At 36.4% G+C, this 16,700-nt stretch overlaps 1 protein-coding gene across 2 annotated transcripts in view; it reads left to right on the forward strand.

Annotated features, from left to right (window-relative positions):
• CDKAL1 (CDKAL1 threonylcarbamoyladenosine tRNA methylthiotransferase) overlaps positions 1–16,700 on the forward strand; it is a 438,076-nt gene that overhangs the window by 197,791 nt on the left and 223,585 nt on the right. The gene's annotated exons all lie outside the window — the stretch shown is intronic.

Genomic DNA, 16,700 nt, shown 5'->3' on the forward strand with positions numbered 1-16,700 from the left:
ACTGTTCTAGTAAAAAGTTGGTCTGCAATGCTTCAGCACATTTAAAAATCCATCCTTATTTAGGGACCCACAATGAACTTTATTCAAGTTTGTGATGGACTTTTGGCTATTCCTATCAGCAGTATGTAAAAGAAAAGACCTTTTCCTAATCAAAGTCCACGTTTACAAATTCTGAGTTCTACATTACCCACTTAGCAATGTAAATATCTTTTGCTTTTGTTAAAACCTCGTTGTCCTGCAAGCCAAACTCCTCTTTTTCTTTCATGAAATTTATCTATAATTGCCATACATTTTCTCCTACTGCTTAGGCTCGTATGATCAATGCAGTCATTGCTGTGAATTAGATTGTCTGTTATGATAGACAGGAATCCTGCCATGTGTCAGAATTCTTGTTTTAAAAGAAGTTTCTTAAACCTGTATGAATTTGATGATATCTTCAGTAATTGAAATACAAGATGTATAAATGCACTTCCTACTTTGTTGAAGAAGCAGTTCAGGCAATCCATTTCAGAAGGTTACAAGTTTTCAGTAGTATAAGACAGGTGATTTTTTAAATTGTTAAGTAGTCACTGTGCAGGTTAAAAGCTGCCATTTGATGGTTACGGTTATTGAGCAGTAATCATTCCTGGTAATAGCATGATATGTAGGTAGAAAAGGAACACTGCATTCTTTTCCTTTCGTCCATGTATATCTCTGCAGTACATTTTTATTAGTAGTTGTGTAAGAATAGTGTTATTTTGTAAGCACTAAATACCCATTTAAATGTTCTAAAGAAACTGAACATTTCAGCAAGGAAATATGACAAAGAAAGCAAAGAGAAAATATGGGCAATATAGTCAGGATTATGGCCTTAAATAGGCTAGCATTTAATTTTATTCAGAATTATTGTGTGGAAAGAAAAAAACTTCAGACTTGTCTGTCTTGTTATAGTTGCATGTGCTAAAGTCCACGTTACTTTGTTGTTGCAGACAATAAATGTGAAATTTTTGAAAGTATTTTGAACTTCGAGGATTGTACATTCAGATTGAAAATTAAGTAATTCAATTCATCTGTTGTACTGCGGCCCTTATTATAATTATTGACTCCCTCAAAATAACTTGCTTTCTAATGGAAAAAGTTGCCCTTAAGCTGTTGTTTGAAATTTCATGGAGAAATGCTATGACACTTCTCACAGCAGGCATCTCCAGGGAGTTATATTCTTATTTGGCCTTACACTAGTACCTTTGTTAGAGGAAATAAGAAGCAAGTACCAAGTTGTAAAATGAGAGGCTTCTTGGGGGTTGGACCCAATGATCTCTTGAGGTCCCTTCCAACCCCTACAATTCTGTGATTCTTTACCTCTAGCTTCCACATGTTTAGAAACAGTCATGAAATAGTTAGATACTTAGTTTGCAGTGTATGGAGAATTTATTACTGCCAGCTTGCTGCAGCTCGGCTGCAGAAACTCTTCGTCAATCCAGTGAAAGACTTGAGCAATTCAAATTCATTAAAGTCGTTGCTGAGTTATTGAACTGCACTCCCTTCAACAATTTTCTGTTTTCTCAGAAGATGCATTGGTGAAGCTCTAGTGAAAAATATGGAGAGGTACAAGTATGTGATGAAAAGTTTTTCCACGTTGGAATTATTCATGGGAGAATTGAAGTGTCCTAGAAGAACAGCAGCAAAAAACAGTATCTGATGATTTTGTACAACTACATGATCAAGTCATGTAAGAAAAGGGAGACTGATGTTAGTTGCAATGCTTTGTAGATAGTCTTACAGTATGCAACTTGATAAGGCCCAAAGGTGGGAAGTTGTAGTTAACACCAAAAATGCTTAGAAGAGCTGTATTTGAGGATATTTTGATACAGGTCCTTAAATCTCAGAACTAAAACAGCTCTCTAAAATGCTTTTTTTCAGGTAATCATTCTTTGTTTCTAGATGCCAGTTGCCGTCTTCTCACTATTTCTAACAGCAGTTGTCAAATGGAGCTTTAGTGTTGTGATCAGATGCTCCCAATTTTTCTTCAGTCATTTCCATACAGCAGCCTCTGGATTGGAAGTGTTTCTGAGCCATAGCATATGCATTACTACTTGTCTGCCAGTCATTTCAAGTAGTCAGTGATCTAGTCTGGGACTACTAATAATGCTTTGTCAGTGTACTGTTACCTATAACTTATCTGTGTGACAGCAGATTGTAAGGTACCTTACAGTGGTAATTATTTTTGATGCTTGTCTCCAACGTGACTTCTAAAGATTTTTTATTTTGATTTTCTCAGGCTTTTTAGTCAAAATTCAGCCCTGTGAGTTTATTTCGTTTTTGAAAGTTTTCCCTACTTTGTGTAGGTTAGATTTTGTTTCAATTTAGAGTCCAGACCTTTACTTTTTTGTCTATATTACAGTTTTGTAAAAACAAAATTTAACACTGCGGAGATTAGTAACTAGATGACAACAGATGACAAAATTGTTAACGTTTACATGCGTTCAAATTATTTTTACAAATGTGAACTTGATTTAAAACTAATTAAAAAGAGACGACTGAAATCATCACAGTCGAACAGATATCAACCTTTATATTGCACTTTTCCAACCTTTGAAATAAACTGTTCTTTATACTTCTTTATTTCTATATTTTATTTATATATCTTAAATTCAGTAAAGTCAAAAACTGTGTGTTGCAAGTTCCTGGTATATTCTGCGTAGTTTCATAATGCACTGAATTGAATTTCTGACAATTCTCTTATATAAGGTATCCCAAAGTTGAGTTTGCTTGTGTACTGTGTATGGATTTACATCTCCTGTCTGACCTCCATAGTGCTTTAGAAGTTATAATTGACATTGACTTGATAATTACAAAAATTCTTTTTTAATCAACTGATCCATCTGAAGGTAAAAGTAGATTATTGAGGTTTTAGCTATTTTAACTTGAATGTTTTGTCTCTGAATTTCAACTTTCAGTAGGCAGTTCTATTTTTTTTATTATTATTTTTTTAAACATGGACAGCCATGTCAAATCACATTATATAACAGATTTCTATAAGACAGTTAGTTAAAGAAAAAATATTGCTAAATGTAGTAAAGTGGTCTTTAAGTTGGGAACAAATGTGTTCTGTAGGGATGTTTATGGAAAGAGTTTTTCCACAGCTGATAGTACAGCACTTTCTTTGTGTCATCAGTTCAGTGGTATGTTTTTTCAAAATTTACTATATCATTTTCAATGCTGTATTTTAGGAGATTGTATTTGCAGTCATGAGAGAGCTCTTTCTTTCCTTCCAAAAACGACTCTATGTATGACAACGTGTTTTTGCTTAGTTCATTAAATGGAAGACAGGAATTGCTGCCATTGGTGAAGAGTGCCTCAAGAAGACACAAAAGTTAAAACAATGTTGTGAGGAGTGATGTCCTGGGATACCTTTGGCTAAATTGCAAGACTTTTAATTGATTTCAGAATTTTCTTTAATGGATTTTAGTGACCATAAAAAGGTGCTTAACTGATATTGCTACCTGGTGGTTTGTAAATGCAACCAATTATAAGAGAGAATTTCTGGGCAGAGCAAGCACTTTATATTGCCAACAATTTTAGCTGGCTCAGCAAACTGACTTTAAAATATAAATAGTTTTATGAATTAGTTGTTACTTAGTTCTACTTTAGAATGAAAATCTCCTGCATGTACCAGTAGGAAATTATTTTTCTTTAGCATTGCATGTCTGTCAAAAATGACAGGGAATATGCTGCTATTAAAATATACACTGTATAATTACTACAATATTAACTTATTTTATGGTAGCAACCAGTGAGCTCAAAGGAAGGTCAAATTATGTTAGGAAACAGCATACTCATATCCTCAAGCTACATTGAACAATAGCTTCTAGATGAATAATTGCAGTGGCAAAATATAATTTATTTTTATTCCATTATTTACATGATGCTTGTCTGGCATGCATGGTGTTGAATGCTGAATAATACTTCTGTTCAGGAAAATTTGGACAAAATATAGTATTGCAAAGCAAAGGAGCTACCTAAAGGATGATGCTGAGTCTCAACTTTCTTTCATTGGTAGTCTTTCACAATTATCCCTTATCTTGTAGGTTTTCAAGTGCTGAGAGTTTGAAGGAGATTAATGTTAAATATTTCTCTCTCTACAAGTATCATTATAAACAGATGTTTGCACATAGCGATAAGGATTCTTTTTATATAAAGTGACTAGTTTCCAAAGCTTTTCAGATCGATGTGAGCCTAGCTAAGGATCTCTGGTTTTATTAGTTCTGATGAGGTGCTGTCAGGACATTCTGCTTTCTTAGTTGGAGAGTGGTTTTCTTCCTGCAGCACTACCACTGAGCTCTCTCTGTGTATGTTTTCAGAGCAGCTGACATTCTTGAAAGGAGAAATATTTAATATTGACAATGATTTTGGTTTCTTGTTAATTAGTCAAAGTGGTACCAAATTTGATGTTTTAGGCTATGCTTTCTGAGTGGTGGATTTGGTCTTTGAATGTGCTTTGAAGGACTGGGTACTTGGTCACACAGATGGAGACCTGGGCTGTGGACTCTAGTTTCTTCAGGGTGGGGGAATAGACCAAGGCTGTAGAGAGGGTAGGTGTTGCATATTGAGGTCTCACCTTGATGTGCGATGAAGGCTTCATCAGAGGCTGGACACAGACCCACGAATGAGGAAGTGGTCTTAGCAGTTTAAACACGTCCTTTGATATTTATTCTAAACATGACCCAACAAAACTTTCTTAAGGAGCTAGTCTGAATTCCTTGCTCACTAATATTTTTGCCCTTCTAGTGTCAATGTTCCGTCAAATAGGTGATATAGGTACTCGTACTGGTGCTTGTCTTCTGTGGCTTAACAGGATTAGCTGAAGTCAAGCATTTTCTTGCACTTCTTTGTACTATTTTTTTTTTCCCAACCATTTCTGCAACACTCTCAAAAGAAATATAACTCTTCCTCCATGTTAACCATGTGATGAAGAGACTTGGTTGAGAATCTGTTCGATATCAAATTGAATATGAAAAAAGGCACTGGTGTTATCCATCTATATCCAAAAACTGAGTTTCCATTGTTCATATAAACTCAGATGTTGACGATGTCAATACAGTGATACTTAAAGTTGATTTTATGGCTGTCAAATAATTTCTGACAGAGTTATACTTGAAAACATTTGGAAATTCCCTGTTACTGAGCCTGTGCTGTATAGTTCAATCAGTCAAAGGCTTTGACTCTATTGTTTTGATAGAATGGGGTGTGCTTTTTGTGGAAAGGAAAAACTCTTGATCATATGTATAGTTTGCTCTCTACAACTACCTGAAAGGAAGTTGTGAGGAGCTGGGGATCAGTCTCTTCCAGCAGAGAGGTAGTGATAGAACAAGAGGGAATGGCCTCAAGTTCTACCAGGGGAAGTTCAGGTTACAAATCAGAAATTTCTTCTCAGAAAGAGCAGTCAGGCATTGGAATGGGTTTCACAGGCAGGTGGTGGAGTCACTGTCTCTGGGGCTGTTCAAGGAAAGGTTGGACGTGGTGCTTAGGGACATGGTTTACTGGGTGATAGTGTTGGTAGGGTGATGGTTGGACCAGATGATCTTGGAGGTCTTTTCCAACCTTAATGGTTCTATGATTGTTATATACCCAAAACAAGTAAACAATATCACGTTAATGACATATAGCTAATCTGTTGGTTGAATTAGATGGACATAGTTTGGGGATTTTTTTAAAAATCGGTTGTCATTTGAAAAGATTGGGAAATGTACTTTGTACAGAAATTAATTATGTTTAGAGTTTTGTTTAATTTTGGATTGGATTAGGTGTTTAGATCAACTTGAAATGAATGTTTTGTTTGGTTCCACGAAAACCCACAGGTCAAAAAATACAGGTCAACTCAGAAACAAAACAACATTTGTGAGTAGAGTGTGTTTTTATTTATGTATTGTGAAAAATGGGAATGGTTTACCATGGAAGGTGTTTACACTAAAACATTACAGTTTCCCTCCATGTAAAATAATTCACCATTTTCAAATTTCATTAAATTTTAAATTCTCTTTCCTGTTGGAAGCTCGCTGATTTTAATACGGAAATTATGCTTGTTCCCCAAAAGCTATAAGCTGTATTTAGGCAAGTGTCTGTTTCTGTTTAGCAAAAACAGCATTAGAAAAGGAAATTTTTTAGTACTGTTTACCAGTAATTGCCTATGGTAGCACAGCAAAAAGCTGCATATAAAATTAAGAAAGTTAAGCTCAGAGCACTTTTTCATGCTGTGTCCTTTATAGCAAAAAGGAAGCAAAGCTAAAGGCAGGCTTTACCTGTACATGCAGACCATATTTTATTCTTTCTTTGCTTCTTTATCCATACTGAAGGAAGCATTAGAGTGAAAAAGCAAACATTAGTGTCTGCAAAAGCCAAGCAACGTTTTCTTGTAAGGTAACTGTAAGGAGGAAACATGAAAATTCATTGCTGGTTGGCTGTTTCTGCAGTTCTCCCATACTTAAGTCACGTTATACATTTACCCCATAAAAACTTCAGCAGGAAAAAAACAAACAAACAAAAACAAACAAAAACACCACCGACAATGTAACATTTGATACAAAATAATATGTTGAAGGCATAGCATATATTGACTTCTACTTGCTCTCTTTTACCAGCAAGAGTGATGTTATGAGAGTATGAAGTTTGTGCCCATTATAATTGGTTGTTAACTGTCTTATGGGCTACTTTTCTATCAGAGTAGACAAATTCTCAAAATGCTGAATTTTTGACTGGAATATATTGAATTCCACAATTAGAGATATTGTAGAAGGAGCTGAGTAAGTTCCATGTAGCGTTGTATAATGAAATGCTTGAATTGTCTTTTTCAAAATGATTTTGTTTTGCCTCTGTGCTTTCCAATTTATTGAATCAGAATGTTCTGATACATAGAATATAAGATGTATAAGAAAGCAAAATTACATATGAAAATCTTTTCTTAAAAATGCTCCTTCCCTCTAAAAGCATACGAACAAACCCAAACCCCATCTAATTTCTCATTTCCTTTCCAATCATATTTTTTGAGAGGAGAGTTTTCCTATCACAAATAATCTGGTACATACACAACTTTGCTAGGCATAGTGTTATGTCAAGTTTTGTTTCCTTGTTGGTTGATTTTAGTTTTTATTTTTTTTGGGGGGGGAGGTTGTGGGGGGTGTTAAGGGACTGGGGATGAAGATGGTTGCAGTGTTTTTCTAAGATAAACCTCTTCTGTCAGCCTTTTTACTGACTTCTGGGCAGGGAAGGCCTTCTAATATTGTTCCTGAAGTCTAATTTGAAGTTGCATTCCAGGGATCTTGGGTTGCTGTATTTGAGACACTTTGATAAACAGCTTTTCTTTGTTCTTCTGTGCTTCTTGGCTCTGGCTAAAGAACTAGGGTTTTTTGTTGTTGTTAAGTTTATTAAAATTCTTTCTGTATTGTCTTTTGTGTTTTGTGAATGTTTAAGTTTTGCCTGCTGACTTTGCTAATGCACAGAATACGTAGGCCAAGGTAAATATTTTGGTACCAGCGTGTCATTTCTTAGAGTTACATGGGATAACATAATGAATTAGTTTTTCATGGCTGCATGTAATCTTTTCTAATGATCCTGAAAGAAATAGGTATATTTACATTCCATCAGTAATGATTAGGAGCAGTGACTTCAGGTAAGTAAAAACTGCTGTGTAACAGAAATTTAAATACACATTGGCAACATCTTGTAACAAAGATTTTTAAGAGAATAAAAAGATGTCTTTTCAGTAGCATATTAAAATATTGCAGTTGTTTTCAAGCTTCATTTGAGAAACAAAATTACAAGGTTCGTGAGCTTTCTTCTTGACTCAAAAAGAAATTCCCACTTATGTTTTTGGTATGTGTTTCTTTTATATGGTCAACTTTGCTGAAATGCTATGGTTGTTTCTGTCATCTTCACTGTGTCTGCATAAAAGGTTCTTTTGAGTTATTTTCAATCGTATTTCATAAGTGCAGTGTCCATTACATTAGATTACTGGTTTCTAGGTTGTTTAATTTGCTGCATTCTGAAATTATGCATTGGAATATGCGAGGCAGTTCATTTTACATGTGGGAAAACAATCATCTTGCTGCCTATTTATAGGAATCTTAGGTGACTGATTCAAGACAGAAACTCGCATCTGTTGTATTGGATAATTGAGCTGAATGTTTTTTTCTGGTCTGACCAAAGGTCTTTCTCCTCCTGTCCCCTCCTCAAAACGGCATTACAGTAGTGAGCTTCCTCCAGTTTAAGACATTATTTTCACAGTAACGCTTTTCATTTACACGTTTTAAACAAGTCTTTCTTTTGTATTTGCTCATTAGTCCTGAAAGATGACACTATTTACATTTGTGTTTGCTATACAAGGACTGAGTTTCCATTGAGATATATGCACCTAGCTTTAGTAAAGGGGTGACTTCTTCCATTAATTTCATTAATGTCCTCTGATTATTGTTTAAATATATCTGACGTATATAATAATATGTCATATATGTATATAATAATCTATGTAGTAGTCTATATAATAGTATATATAACATATCTATTTTATTAAAAATAATTACATATAAGAAAATATTACTATTCTGCATGTTTTTGGTTGGTATTTTGCAGTTAGAGTTGAAATCTCGCTCTGAGATGCCCAGGTGTGAGCTGACTTCAATGTAAAAATCATGTAGCCATTCCATTGCACTGCTGTTCTTTGACTGAATTCAGCTTTCCTTCAGACTATCATATCAGCTCATGCACAGTGCTGTCAAACATCATTTAACGTGGCTTTAGAATGGGGTTATGTTTGGTAACTAAGTCCTGGGAGAAGAGAACTGCCACTGTCTTGAGGTGTAGGTAAAAATGATCATTCCCAAAGGATGGAGATTAGGTTGGAATGAAAGCTGTATGCTCTTTGGTACATAACAGCACACCAGCAAGAATGAAATATAAGCTAAAGAAAAATATACGTATTAGTTTGTCATTCTCACAAGCCAAAGTCTTTTTTGATGTTATGTATATAGGGAATTACAGGTAAGGATGTGTAGAAACAAACCTTCAGCAGTGTGCCAGGAGCTCTCATGAAATGACTCCAGCCCTCTTCATGCCTAAGATTTTATGCTTTTTGCTTTTGACAATGGAATGCTTTTCAGGGTTGCACAGATCGGTTTAGTGATATGCTTTATGGTGCAACCAAGGGAATGTTAGCATCAGCAGAGCTGAGACACAGAAGTTCAAACCCATTACGGAAATTTCCCAGATCAGTCCATTATGATATTTACTGCCTGAGATGGACCTGCAGTCCACTGGCTGAGCTGTCAGGAGAAGCTTCCAGTTACTTCATACATTCCATGTTGCCCTTCAAATGTCCAGGCATTGATGTAACGGTGCATGTTCTGCTTAACAGGCAAATGTCATGCAAGGAGAAATGCGCTGAAAGCACTGAACATTTATTTAGCTGCTGGCTAAACTGCAATTTTATTTTTCCTGGGGGAAGATGATCTGAAATTGATGGCAATGGTACTAACATAAAAACATTCTCTTTGAAATTATTCTCGGTACTTTGGAGATAATGTGACCTTTGCTTAAATTAGAGTTATGGTACTTGCTTTTAATGCTTCAGTGGAAGACTTGAAACTATATTGATTTAAATCTGGAAAAACCCGAACTAGATATTAGCTTTGTTCTATTTTTATTCACTCTTGCTGATTTTGAGTTGTATGTAAAATTAATTCATGTTTTCTTTTTCATTTTTGATTTTTTTTTTATCACTTTGTAAAATATACTTTTCTAGCTCTTTGCTAGTTCTTCACTTTGTGCTGTTCAAGCTGATAATTATCTTGGGATACACTCATACCGCTTTTTGTTTGTCATGTTTTTACAGAACCGTTTATGAATCACTTCCAGGAAAAAATTAAGTACCTCTACAATTAATGTCTTTCAGACTACATTTCAGGTCTGTTAAATAATACTATAATGTTTCTGTCCATGGTGTCCCAGATCTCATGCATTTGTAGTATAATACATATGCAGTCAGTCCACTCCTTTTAGAAAGCCTCAAACATGTTGCACGTGCTGTATAGGTGATCGACTCATGCAGAATAAATTTGATGCTTTCCAAAGACTGACGACTCTGCAGTGCACTCGTGGTATGCCTGATGCTGCCATCACAATACTAAGCATGCTGATTGTGTGCTCTGTAGCCACCAAGGACTTCTCTGGGATTCACAACTTACCACTGTTTTTGAGGGATGCCAAGAATCAGCACAAGACTCAAATTTAGTTTGTTAAAAATGTTAATATTTCATTATCGGTATAGATCATGTAGATCATATCATCTTCTAATTTTATAGTTACCAAGAACTTTCACTAATATAATATTGCTTCCCTTTGCTTATAACTGTGTCAAACTTTAATTGATACTCCTATTTATAATCATTTAACTATTTGGAAGAATTAGGTAGAAGATGTTATGTTATGCAAGTTTAGAAATGAGAAAACTTTTTTATTGACAAGTTCAGGAAGCCTTCATGCCTTAGTATGATCGTTCTTTTGCTTTTGGGTCACTTATAAATAAATATATAAAATATATTTATCCTATAGTATAGTATTATGTAGTGTGTATATATACTCTATATACTATACTCCATAAAATATACTGTATATATACAGCACTTAGTTCAGATGTTTTTTATAGAGATTCAGGAGATTTTGGCTGTTAGATTTTGTAGGCGTGCTCCACACTTTAGGCTGATTTCATGCATTTTTTGTTCCTTATTGCCAGGTCTGCTGTGATACCAGGCATCAGAAATGAGGAAGGGGAACCTCTTTTCACTTTTGCTCCATGTGTTAATGTCTTCCTCTGGCCTTGATAAAGGTTTTAGTCCAGACAATCTGTTTAATCATCCATGTAGCAGCCTCATATAACAAATGTGCTGTAACAGTTAGTTAATTTGCCAAAAAATCTTATCCACACCACATTTAGAACATGAATCAGACTAGATTTTGCAAGTATGCAGTGTAACGTGCAAAACTGTAACTAGAGGCCCTTCCCTTGCAAGGAAAAACACTTAGGCACCGTTTACTGTTTGTATAATTAGAATGCCTAAGTGCTGTGTACCTTTAAAAAAAAAAAAAAAAAACAAGGAAAAAAAACAGCTGGAGGTGGCCCCAAAGAGCTTATAATGTTATAATATAAACAACAGAGGAGAAATACAGTAGAATAATATTATGTAATTACATTCAAGATAATAATCAGTTGTTCACAGTATTTACTGCTGAGACTAAGGTCTTGTGTGGGATGATAGAGGAAAGGTTGTTATTTAGGAAAGATGAGGAAAGATAATGTAGTACAAAGAGTGGTCGTTCATTTTGGGAGGAGCTATGCCCCTAAAAGTCACAAAATTCATGTTCCCTTAAAGATTTTCATCGGTAGTCACTCTGTGTGTGCTAGGCTGTGTTTCTTCAAGTAGTAATTTCTTCTCTGTGGGGATTATTATGGAAGTCTGAATAGCTTTAAATGGATTCCTTAGATGCTTCGGAATGTTGTTCATGTCATGGTTGTCTGTTCCAAAGTATAAATCCCCTTAATAATGTAATATGAAATAAAATGCATATTTTCTGAAAATCTAGACTATTTGTTGGTTTAGGATGCTCTCTTATCTGTAAGTTGTTGTCAAAGGCAAATAGACATTGTTCAGAGGAGAGCTTGCCGGATGTATTGACAGTGTTGCCAGCATTTCTTGTAGCATGACCAGATTACCTTTTTTGTCTCCATTAAACCTGCCTAGTAATGCTGCTTTTTCAATAGTCTCTCTAAGTGTGCATGGGCTGTGGTAGCTTACAGTGTTGGGAAGAAAAATATAAAATGTATGCAAATGCTTATTTTGCATGCCCAACTAAGACTTGTACAGACAAGAGGACTCCTCTAATCTCTTAGCTTCGGCAGTTTAAAGAAACAGAGAAGTCTGTTTAGCAAAGATTGTAATTTTATTTTATTTTTTTTAGTGGAAAAAACACAAGTTTTGGTCATATTTGCTCTATAACTCAGACTTCTCATTCTATTTTTTTAAACCTTATGCAAATGTTTGCATTTATGCTGCTTAACTCTTTTAATGACAAGAAATCATTTCAGTTTCATTTTTTTTTTGTGGAAAAAGATGCTTTTTTTTAAAAAAAAATAAAGGTTTAGTATAAAAGAGCGAAAGCAGAAATGTATACAGTTAAAAATACTGCCTCATTTTTAGCCTTACACAATAGTTTCAGATGTAATGTAAACAAACCAATAACAAACCAGTCCATGCCTCCATTTTAACTTGGCTTAGTTCTCCAGTCTGGCTTACTTAAGGACCATGTAAACACTTGGATTATCCCAATGGAAAAAATAAACAGACTAGCGTATATGTAAGGTAGGAAATAAGCTACTATAAGCAGCTGAGGAGACAGGAAGACAGGCTCAGCAGAGCTGGTTTATGCTTCTTGAAAAGTGTAAGTGAAACTGGATAAGAGTGATCAGATCTTGCTTTCTGGAATGGGGTACAGATTTGTCTGTGTATCCTCTTGGAAGTTTTATAATCTTGCACATACCTTTGTGATTAGGGATGGTAGCATCTCATTCGAGTTTCAGTGAAATTTCAGTTTTTCAGAATATAATTTTGTTGTATTGTAAGAGAATAGAAAGCTGAAAGGAGACTTAGGCTTGTTTTTTTTAGTCATATACACTCAGAAATTTCAAAGTGTGACAGCAATAAGTGATACAATTTGAATCTTTTAAGATACTGACGTTATAGAAATACTGCAATTCTGCAATGTCCCAGTTCTGTTAAACCAAGGGATTTGGAGAGATATCAGGAAATCGAGATGTGGCAATCTGCCCAAACTCTCCTCTCCCATCACTGAGCTGCTGTTTTCTATGCAGACGTACCTAGTTGAGGTGAACCGTCCCTGCAAGGCTTCACCTAATATTGAACAAGCTGGGCTGCCTTCTCGTATTTTCCAAAGGCATGAGATACCTGTCCCAGCAAAACACTTACTTACCTTGAGAATCCACCGATTTCAGGGAGCCCATGTGCACTGCGATGCTAGTGTCCTCTGGCACTTCAGCAAAAGGAGAATGGATGCTCACCAAGGAGGGGGAAGGAGAGCTCACCTCTGATTTAATAATTTGGGTGTTTGATATTGCAAATATTAGAGTTAGTGATACCATGAGAGCAATTCATTATTGGTAACTGCTGGGTGGGTGGCTCTGTTGAAAATCGACGTGATTCTTACTGCAATCTTGAAATGTCTGCTAAAGATGGAGTGCTGGGATGGTCCCAGACTGTGAGTTTAGGAGCCTCCAGGTTGCCGAATGGTACTGTTTCAAAGTTCCCTAAGCTGGTCTTAAACGTGAGATGTTCTTGAGGAAGGTGCCTTCACACGGTAGCAGAAGTCGGATAACCTGAAGAACCGCATAGCATAGCAAGACTTGGTGTTTCAGAGAGCTTGTAGAAAGAGCTGAGCTGCGTGTACAGCCGAACTGCAGCTCCGCACAGCGGGCTCTGGCAGTGGGACTTTGCGAAGCTGCTGTTCCGAAAGCACCTCCGTCATAGGAAACTAATTTCCTGGTGGCTTTGAGCTCTGTATTCTGCTTGAGCTGTAATAATCATGGATCTAAAACTATCACATTTTCACTGTGCTTGCTTAACATATTTCTTTAAAAAAGATAAATATGTATATACATATAAATACATGTAAAAATATGTATCTCTTAAAAGCCAAAGTAATTTATAGGAAACAATATGATGTTGTCTTCATCAGGTGTTGAATTAGATGTCAGTATACTAAGGCAACATGACCTTGCAGCCTTAGAAAATTTTATTAAATGCTTTTCAAATAGCAAAATACTTTGCATGTGTATGCATTTTGTTTGTCCTTATTGAAACAGACTTCTTCAGAAATGTAAGTTTTCTTCTTCTAGCCCGTATTTTCACTAAGTGGAGGAAGGCTTTCTAAAATCACACTGTTTTAGCATTTTCTTCCAACAAGAAATTATTAAAACTGCTGCTAAATTTATAAGGGAAAGGACTTCTGATCTCTCATTTAAAAAAAAAAAAGTTTCATAACATGAACTGCTAGTTCTTGGCTGATGCCTGTTAATCATAGAATCACAGAATGGCTTGGGTTGGAAGGGACCTTAAAGACCACCCAGTTCCACCCCCCCCTGCCACAGGCAGGGACACCTCCCTCCAGACCAGGCTGCCCAAAGCCCCATCCAACCTGGCCTTGAGCACCTCCAGGGATGGGGCATCCACAGCTTCTCTGGGCAGCCTGTGCCAGTGCCTCACCACTCTCTGAGTAAAGAACTTCTTCCTTATACCTAAACTAAATCTGCCTTCTCATAGTTTAAAACCATTGCCCCTTGTCCTATCACTCCATTCTGCGACAAAGAGTCCCTCCCCAGCTTTCCTGTAGGCCCCCTATAGGTACTGGAAGGCTGCGATAAGGTCTCACCAGAGCCTTCTCTTCTCCAGGTTGAACAACCCCAACTCCCTCAGCCTGTCTTCTTAGGCGTGGTGCTCCAGCCCTTGATCATCCTCAGGGCCCTCCTCTGGGCTTGCTCTAATGGGTCCATGTCCTTCTTATGGTGGGGGCCCCAGAGCTGAACACAGGGCTCCAGGTGGGGTCTCACAAGAGCAGAATCACAGAATCACAGAATTGTAGGGGTTGGAAGGGACCTCAAGAGATCATCGGGTCCAACCCCCCTGACAAAACAGGTTCCCTAGAGCAGGCTGCCCAGGTAGGTGTCCAGACGGGCCTTGAATATCTCCAGAGAAGGAGACTCCACAACCTCCCTGGGCAGCCTGTCCCAGTGCTCTGTCACCCACACCGTGAAGAAGTTCTTTCGCATGTTGGTGCAGAACTTCCTGTGCTCCATTTTGTGGCCATTGCCCCTTGTCCTGTCCCCACAAACCACCGAAAAGAGGTTGGCCAAATCCCTCTGTCTCCCACACTTAAGATATTTGTAAACATTGGTAAGACCAATGTTCATTCTGCCATATTATCATCAAGTTTAAAAAAAACTCATCTACAGTTCTTAAAAAACAGGTAGAGGAGAAGAATCACCCCCCTCACCCTGCTGGCCACGCTTCTCTTGAGAAGCTGTTGTAGCAGAATACTGAAATCAAAATTGAAGTACAAATGCAAGTTTACTTGTGTCTTTCTGAAAAAACTTACTTGAAAGAGAAAGGCATCTTCTCCAAATTCTCTGCAAAGGAAGACTCATATACTCCATGTATACAGTAACAAGAAAGTAGTCACCATCTTACTTTGGCAGAGGTAGAAATATGCATGGTAGCTGTGATTGTCTTCTTGCTGTTTAATTCTGTTAGTAATTTTACAATTATAAATAGTACTTTTGAAGTTACTTCTGAACCACGTTAATAAATACTGTTTTTTGAATGTAAATTCTTAGAGGAAAGGCAAATACTACTGTCCATAGCCATGTCTTTTCAGAACAAAAGACACCCACTAAGGTTGGTGTTGTTACAAATCTCATAAAGGCAAATTGGTAGGTAGTAACCGTGGTTTTATTTGAACTCTCCCTATTGTCAATGTGAGTATTTTCCTTGAAGTTTTTCACTTTGAGCTTGCACTTAGCTTATCCATGGAAGAGTTTTATTTCTTTAAAGTGTTGGCAGCCAGTTTTGTGTCACTTTGACTTTTGCTATGAATTGCAATGCCTTGTAAATACTTGCTGTTCAGTAGACCTGCTGAGAAAAGGAAGAAAAAGCTTAATGCTATGTAAATTTGGCAATGAAGGAGATGAAGATTCTTCATGCTTTTTAGTAGAATGTTTGGCTGGCTTAGAGCTTCCTCAGTAAAAGCTATCCCATCTGATGTTTGCTTTAATTTTTTTTGTTTATTTTATACCAAAGTAGTGTATGTTATATTTTTTGTATGCTTATTCAGTGGAGCAGTAGGAAAGGAAAGCTGGATAACATTCCTTTTTTGTTAATTTTATTTATAAATATCTTTTTGCTAAGTTTGCATTATTTGAAACGGAGTGTAAAACATGAGATTTAGTAATGCCACAGCCAGCAGTTGAAGTCTTTATGGGACAGATTAAACTGGTCTTGTGTGTATTTAGTGTTGAATTTAAAAGCAATTCAAATTAAGGCATAGTGTACCTTCTAATTAATCTTACTTTCAGGAAAAAAAAATCTTTAATTTTGTTTGAAAATTACTGTTTGATTTTATGTTGTTTCTTAGCCACAGGGGTATTGGAGTTTTTCCACTAGCTACTTGTAAATATTTGTTCAGGTATTGGAACTTGTACTTATTTGTTGGTAATACTTGTTTTGCTCCTGTATTTACTGCTGATTTTGTAAAATCTTGGCCATAAATACTTTCAAAAATTTATAATACTGTTATCACAGCCAACCTTGCCTATTATGCAGCATGCAACTACTTAGCACTTTCCATTGCTCCTGTGAAAATGAGACAAGCAATTCCTTCTGTGAAACAGATATGGCGACCAGAATCCGTATTGTTAACAAAGGAGATGCACTGTGTTGCACCAGTCACATTCCAAGCACAGTATAGCTCATCATTATTATGTCCAAAGGTAATTTATTAGAATACAACAGTGGTTGATTTCATCTCCTGCTAAATGGTCTTCTCTTGGATAGTTTAGCCTTCTGGAGAAACAAGTATCAGTCATTCTATGCCAGTGAAACATTCTG

Source organism: Anser brachyrhynchus (genome assembly GCF_964034855.1).
Source record: "Anser brachyrhynchus genome assembly, chromosome: 2".
Classification (NCBI taxonomy): domain Eukaryota; kingdom Metazoa; phylum Chordata; class Aves; order Anseriformes; family Anatidae; genus Anser; species Anser brachyrhynchus.